Here is a 7500-nt window from a genome sequence, read left to right on the forward strand (position 1 = left end):
CACCGAGACCGCTCGCGTGGGAGTCACACATCTTTGCAAGATCACACGAGGATTGGCGATATTAATCACCTTCCCGGATCTTGTCTTTCTCACAGACGCGGGGGGACTGACAGCTGCATTTGCAGTTCCCGCGTCTGCGGCGACGGCTTCACTCCGAGTAGGAGCTGGACCCGTCGTCTTTGGACGCTTAGTTTTTTGTTCATTAATTTTATTAAGACCCATAATGTGTCTTGGTCTTTCATCCAGTGCGCTCCCCGGCCACCACCGACCCACACAATTTGGAACCCGCCAAAGGCTGAGTTAGGGCTACGCACCGAATATAGTCTGCTGGCTGGGTCGGTTTCCTTACCCAGCCCGCGTCCTCGCCCAGCAGAACCCACTTGCCCGAAGCGTGTGGTCGTTCCAAGCCGATTGACTGGACCAGGGCTGCTTTTCTCGTCCAGCCGCCCATCTAGCCGAAGCAGAGGCCAAAGGTACGTGTTGGGGACGTCTCACCCGCAGGAGAGGGCCCCCTCAGATCCCAGGATCCTCTTTTCCGACGACAAGGGTCGCCACGCACGGCAAACACGTGGGAGACAGCAGTCGGAGAGGCTGCCTCTTCCTCTCCACCACACTTCGTTCAGTTCGCTGCGTATTTAAGAACACGAGCTATCCAGCGGTACCTTTTTCGTGGAGGCTCAAGTGTGGCTAGGGCACGTTTGCCCCTTGCGGCCTGGGTTGCCCAGGGGATTGATTGCATCCCATGTATTCCTGAGCCCAGCGGAGTGTTGTCTAGTGGCGTGTTCCGCCCACGAAAAACGGTCTGAAAAACCGTTTAACGTAAACTGGGGAACTGATGCCACGAGTGACAACAGTTCCCCAGTCGGAAGTCATACAGCACATACAGTGCTGTACAAAGAACACGCCACAGCCCGTATGCTAAATCAGGGCCTCGCCATTATGCGAAGTACTACATGTACGACGCACTGACGGTCTCTAATGCCTTCATCGCCGATACACCCATCGACTCGGCCGATCAACCCTCCTACGCGAGGGCTAGTTCGGGGGTTATCTCCCGCCCTGGGTGGCCACAGACCGCCACCGCCAGTAGATAGGGACATCTATTGTGAATGAGCTTTAATGAGCGCGACGCGCTAGCTCGTCGTACCAGGCTTGGTTAGCCTATACCGACGGTGTTAGGGTGAGTGAAACCACGGACAAGGGGGTACGCATGCATCTGGAGCATGCATGCGTCGTGCTTGTGAAAAACCCCTCCGTCATCATTTAAGGTTCATCCGGAGGGAAGACCGTCCCGTGTGGGAGGTGACCCGCTTAGCCGTCGCGCTTGCAGGTACATGGCAAGCCATGGGCTTGAAAGCGCGACGTTTCCAGCGGGGGCCACGAGGAGGCGGGGTCACCAGCGCGAGGCTCGGTCTCTTGCGGGTCCGCATGATTTCTCATGTGGAGATTATAGACGTCTAGACACACTAACTGTTGTTAGTGCCCGCGTGGTCTAGACGGCTGTACCGGGGTCTGGGTTGATCCTAAGTTCCACTAACGTTTTCTAATGTAATGTTCTCTCTATATTTCAATACTGCTATTGCGAATTTTGTGAAGTGTCCGAATGTGTCTTCTAGAACGAGTTCTCTGAGCTGGCAAGGCCAGTTTATGCCTGTACTGGTGACGGCTACCATAAGGGTTTCTCTTTCTTTGCGTAGGTGTGGGCAGTCGAAGACAATGTGATGTACATTGTCCGCCCGCCCACAATCGCAGATGTCTGATTCTAAGGATTTCATGCTTTTTAATATGTTCCTTATGTTACCGTGACCAGATAGAAGTTGTACGACGTAGTGGTTTAGGACCACCCAGTTTGCTTCAAGTCTTTGGCGAACGTTCCCGAAAAACTCATGTGTTATCTGGCCTTTTGTTGAGTTGGTCCAAATTTCCTGCCAGGCATCGAGAGTCTGCTCCCGGATGTCTTTTTGCAGTTTGTTTTTTATTTCTATGGATGGTGTTGGTTGTAGTGTTGTGAATTCTAAGTTTCGGATTTTGAAATTTTGATTTCTGCTTAGATTGTATTTTGCTCTTCTCTCCTCTAAGAGTAGTTCTATCGGTATTGCGCCTGTGATTACCATTAGGGCATCGTATGAGATTGTTCTATATGATTTTGAAACTCTGATAAGGGCATGTCTTTGAGTTTTGTGTAAGAGTCTAATGTGATGTGAATTGTTAACCTTGTCTGACCAGGCAGCAGCGGCGTAGGTGAGTATAGGAACAAAGACTCCGTTGTAAATAGTAGCTAGGGTCTTGTGGTTAAGTCCCCAGTTGGCTTTGGCAATTGTAGCAAGAGCGTGAAATATCATTTTGCTTTTATTTGATATTAGTTGCAGGTGAGGAGTTATGTTTAATCTTGTGCCAAATTTGACACCGAGATATTTAACGGAGTTTTTCATTTTAAGTGAGCTGTTCCCGATCTTGACTGTGGGAGGTCTTCTAATATCTAGAAAGCCTTTTAGCAGAATCATTTCTGATTTCTGTGATGAAATTTGGAGTTTTTGTTCCCTACACCATTCTAAGATTGTGGCTGTGATGGAGTTTGCAGTTGTTTCCAACTGTAATCTAGAGTCTCCTGAAGTGAGGACTATTAGGTCGTCCGCGTAAGCAATGACTTTGTGGCCTAGACTATTTAGGCGATTTAGAAGTTCGTCGAATATTAAGTTCCAGAACATGGGTCCCAGGATAGAACCTTGAGGGCAACCTTTGTTTACTGATTTGCGGGATATGAAGCTAGAGGTGACTATCTCTGCTGTTCGGTCAGAGAGGTAACTTTGAATAACTTTGTATATATTTTGCGGACAATTTCTATTTTTTAGGTTCCAGAGGATGCTGGGCCACCATACCGAATCGAAAGCTCCTGAGATGTCGAAGAGCAGACCTATCATATATTTGTTCCGAGAGTAAGTTACATGTTTTCTTAATTCAACCATGGCGTCCTCTGTTGACCTTCCGGGTTTGAATCCGAATTGTCTATCAGAGGTGAGCTCATGGTTGTGCAGAAGGCAGTGGATCTTATTGGCCATAAGCTTTTCCAGAATTTTGCCGAGGACTGGGAGGAGAGAGATCGGCCTATAGGACTTAGGATCGCTCTCCTCTTTCTCTTTTCCTTTAAGTAGCACACGAATCTGAGCACGCTTCCATTGTTTTGGGAATACGCCGTGGGTTAGGCAATCATTAAACAGTTCTGTGATTTCCCCATGTAGGGTAGTCCAGGCCCGCTTAATGATTACGTTTTCTAGTCGGTCGTGTCCGGGGGCTTTATTCGGTTTAAGGGATTTTACTATTGTGGCTATGTCTGTTTTTAAGAATGGGGGAGAATTTTCCGTGGCTGGAGGTGACGACGTCTCCAGTCGGATGTTAATTTGTCTGTTTGTTTCGTTGGTCGTGTTATCGTCTGGAACTAGGTGGGCTAAGAGTTTGTCTATTGTGTCGCGTAGTGTGATTGTTTGTTCACCTTGTATTTGTATACTTTCGCATACTTTGTCTGCTTTTAGTTTTTTGTTTGCTATTTTGTATGTTATTCCCCATGCGTTTTCGTTTCCTTCCTTGGAGACGAAGTTTCTCCAGCTTTTGAGTTTCGCGGATCTAATTTTTGATATATATTTATTTCGGAGGGTTCGATAAGACTCTCCTAAGGATTGCCTTACCGATTTCGTTTTTGTTCTTTGATAGATACGTCTTGCCTCAGTGACCTCTTTTCTAAGTTTGCTTAGTTGCGGAGTCCACCAAGGGACGGATTTCGGGAAGCGTGTTTTTTGCGGGATGGATTGTTCTGCTGCTGTTATGATTTTATTTTCTATTTTCGCGGCGAGTGATTCTGGAGTTGAGGTTTCTAAGGGGGGCGGGTCGTTTGTAGTTTTGTTGGAGAGACAGTGGTGAAATTTGTCCCAGTCTGCTTTTTTAACGTTGAACCTATTGGTTCTGACTGGTCGGCTAGAAGTGTGGAATAGTTGGATGGAATAGGTTATTAGACTGTGGTCGCTCGTGGTCGTACTGTCATGTACCGACCAACACCTGATTTTGTCGAATGAGTTTGCACACGCTAGAGTGAGATCAATGTTAGAAGTTCCTCTAGGTGTGTTGAATGTGAAGGTTGCGGAAGGCTTATTAACTACGAAGAGTCTGTGTTGGGAGATGAAATCTTCCATTGTCTCTCCTCGAGGATCTGTGCGTTTGCTGAACCAGAGGGGGGAGTTCGCGTTCGAATCTAAGCTAATTATTATTTTATGCCCCTTGAGAGTTGTAATTGCTTTATCTAGGTGGGCTAAGTATGAGTCTATGTTTTCGCAAAATTGGAGATACGCGTTGATTATGTAGAATCTGTCGTCTTTCGTGCAGATTTCTACGCATGTGCAATGGGTGTTGCTTATTTGTGCGATCTTAAGGGCTTCTATTTCGGTGTTGAAAATAACTATTGCTGATTTAATTTTGTCCGCGGTAGAGATTTTTGAAAAGCGTTTTTTGTCGGTTATGATTTTTGTAGTAATTCCGAAGCCTGGGATGGAGTTCGCGTTACTGTAGGGCTCCTGAAGCAAGAGTATATCTATCTTTTTGTTTGTCGCTATCTGTCTGAGTTCGTCAGTTACTGTCTTAGAACCTCCGGCGTTTATTTGTGCTACTTTTAGGATTCGCGTGCTACTTGTGTTGCGTCTAGTGGATACTTGGCCTATTTTAAGGGTGGGCATGGATTGGGAGTGGTTAGGTTTATAAACCATAATCCGTGCGAGCGAGGACCTGATTTATAGCAGCGATGTATGCCGGACATTCGCTGTGGGTGACAGAGTGGGTGGCGGGTTTGCCGGTTTTCTGGCAATTATGGCAGCAGGACGGTTTGGCCTTGTTTGGGCATGTTTTGAAAGTGTGGTCTTGCTCGGCGCAATGACCACAAATGTCTTTCTCGGCGCGGCAGTATTTCGTCGTGTGACCGAAGCTGTGGCACTTGTAACAGCGGGTCGCCGCGATGTAATCGTTGACGCGGCAACAATTCCATGCGACGTAGACTCGCTCTTTCTTGACGAGGATGTCGCGGGCCTGTTTAGACACTTCTAGAATCCAGTTGCATCTATCTCTGTTTTTGTCGCCTGATTTAAATGCGAGTTTGATCTGTTGGGAAATAGATTTTTCGGGGCCGTCGAGATTCTGGTTGACGATAGCCTTAAGTGTGGCTTCGTCACTCTCGAGTTTCGGGACGTCGTACAATATTATTCTGGGATTTTTCTTTAGCGGGGCTCCTACTATTAGGCCGGCAGCTTTCAACTGCGCGTTGCCTTGAAGGGTGGTTAGGTCAGAATTTTTAGAGGACTCGACTAGGATCCCGTTGCCCTGGATCCTCCTGATGCTCTTTATTTGCAATTTGTTCTCGGAAGGGGAAACGAGCTTCAGGACTGCTTCCTTGGTCTTCTCACTGGATTCGAAGACCTTGGGATCCTGTGGAAGGATCGTGATCGCGCTAGGAGGGTTCTGTTTTAAATTTGAAAGAGCCGCAGTTTTGGAGCGGACTCCGACTCTTTCGGCGTAGGTGGTGGGTCGGGAGGGTTCTTTCGAGACTTGACACTTTTCAGTGACTGTCTCGAGGGTCTTGCGCTGCATTTTATTTTCGGAGGTGATGGCGTGGATTTGGCCCTCGAGGTTACTGCAGCGGAGGAGGGACGCTCCAAGGATACTTTGCAGTTTCGCGAGTTTACTGGCGATAAACTGCGATGCTTCGGGATAGAGACCGTTGTCCTGGTCCATTAAGAAGTTCAATAAGGCCATTGAGACCTTTTCGGATTTTAAGCGAAGTTCGTTCGCGGTGAGATCGGGGGAGGGAGTGACGGCGGCCGTCTTGCTGCTGTTGTTTTGCGGATTGTTGGGGGCAGGTGTGACCGGGGGCGGAGAAGGGGCTTCGGATTTTCTCCGGGTTTTGGGGGGCTTTTGAGAGGGCACGTTGGTTAGCGGGGTGTCAGAGTCTAATTCTGCGTCGGAGACTATTCTACGTTTATTTTTTCTGTTGCGTTTACTTACTTTGATGTAGCCCTCTGTATCGGATGTATCGGCTTCCATCCTGTCTGTTGTGGTCGGCTGGCGAGGTGGTGGGTTTGTCGGCTGGCGGTTGGCTGCTGGGCTGGCGTCCAGGTCGTCTAGGAGTTGCACACGGATTTTTTTTTTCTTCGGATTTTTGGAAACTCACACGTGAAAAATAATGTACGTATCAAGAAATTTGCGCGTAACTAGGGACGGTTGCTAAGGAGTTTTCGCGGAGGAATGTACTACAGGCCGAGAAACCGTTACTTTTACCGTTAAGCGGTACCGTTACCTGGCCGGCGACCCTTGTAATCCGGGACGGCGCAGGTAGTCAAAATTTACGGACGCGAACAATTTAAAGTAAATGTTTATGCTTATAACTTTTTTAACGTTAAAACAATCAACAAATGAACTGCACAAGGTTGTTGTTGGTAAAAAACACTGCACGTTGATACAAAAAATTTTTAATTTTTGTCACTTTTAAACTACCGTTTACGAAACGACGCGGATTAACTTCGGAGCGACTTGTCGCACGTCCGTTCACCACGGCGGTTGAGAGCGGAGTCAGTAGATAGGGACAGATGGGAATCTCGTTAATCCATTCATGCGCGTCACTAATTAGATGACGAGGCATTTGGCTACCTTAAGAGAGTCATAGTTACTCCCGCCGTTTACCCGCGCTTTTTTGAATTTCTTCACGTTGACATTCAGAGCACTGGGCAGAAATCACATTGCGTCAACACCCGTGGGGGCCATCGCAATGCTTTGTTTTAATTAGACAGTCGGATTCCCCTAGTCCGTGCCAGTTCTGAGCTGAGCGTTGAATGGCGGCCGAAGAGGACGACCGCACCGATGGGAAACGCCACGGAAGCCTCGCAGCAAGGAAGATCCGCGGGAGGCCAAGGCACGGGACCGAGCTCGGATCCCAGCCACGAGAGCCGTTCACCTCGCCCAGGCCCGGCACGTCAGCCAGACCCGCTTCCCGACCAAGCCCGACACGCCCCGCTCCTCAGAGCCAATCCTTATCCCGAAGTTACGGATCCAATTTGCCGACTTCCCTTACCTACATTAATCTATCGACTAGAGGCTCTTTACCTTGGAGACCTGCTGCGGATATGGGTACGAACCGGCGCGACACCTCCACGTGGCCCTCTCCTGGATTTTCAAGGTCCGAGGGGATGATCCGGACACCGCCGCAACTGCGGTGCTCTTCGCGTTCCAAACCCTATCTCCCTGCTAGAGGTTTCCAGGGAACTCGAACGCTTATACAGAAAAGAAAACTCTCCCCGGATCTCCCGACGGCGTCTCCAGGTCATTTTGGGTTACCCCGACGAACACTCTTACGAGGGCCCGAATGGTATGCGGTTCCGCTGCCGGGTTCCGGAATAGAAACCGGATTCCCTTTCGCCCAATGGGTGTTTTTTGTGCATGTATATAATAACAAAATATGCTGCGATTTAT

The 7500-nt window shown here is 48.5% G+C and overlaps 1 pseudogene; it reads right to left on the reverse strand.

The window, feature by feature from the left end:
* Nucleotides 1–6371: 6371 nt before the first annotated feature.
* The window catches only part of LOC143263190 (large subunit ribosomal RNA), a 3200-nt pseudogene continuing 2071 nt past the window's right edge, over nucleotides 6372–7500 (reverse strand).

The sequence above is a fragment of the Megalopta genalis genome, unplaced genomic scaffold, assembly GCF_051020955.1.
Source record: "Megalopta genalis isolate 19385.01 unplaced genomic scaffold, iyMegGena1_principal scaffold0370, whole genome shotgun sequence".
NCBI classification, from domain to species: Eukaryota; Metazoa; Arthropoda; class Insecta; order Hymenoptera; family Halictidae; genus Megalopta; species Megalopta genalis.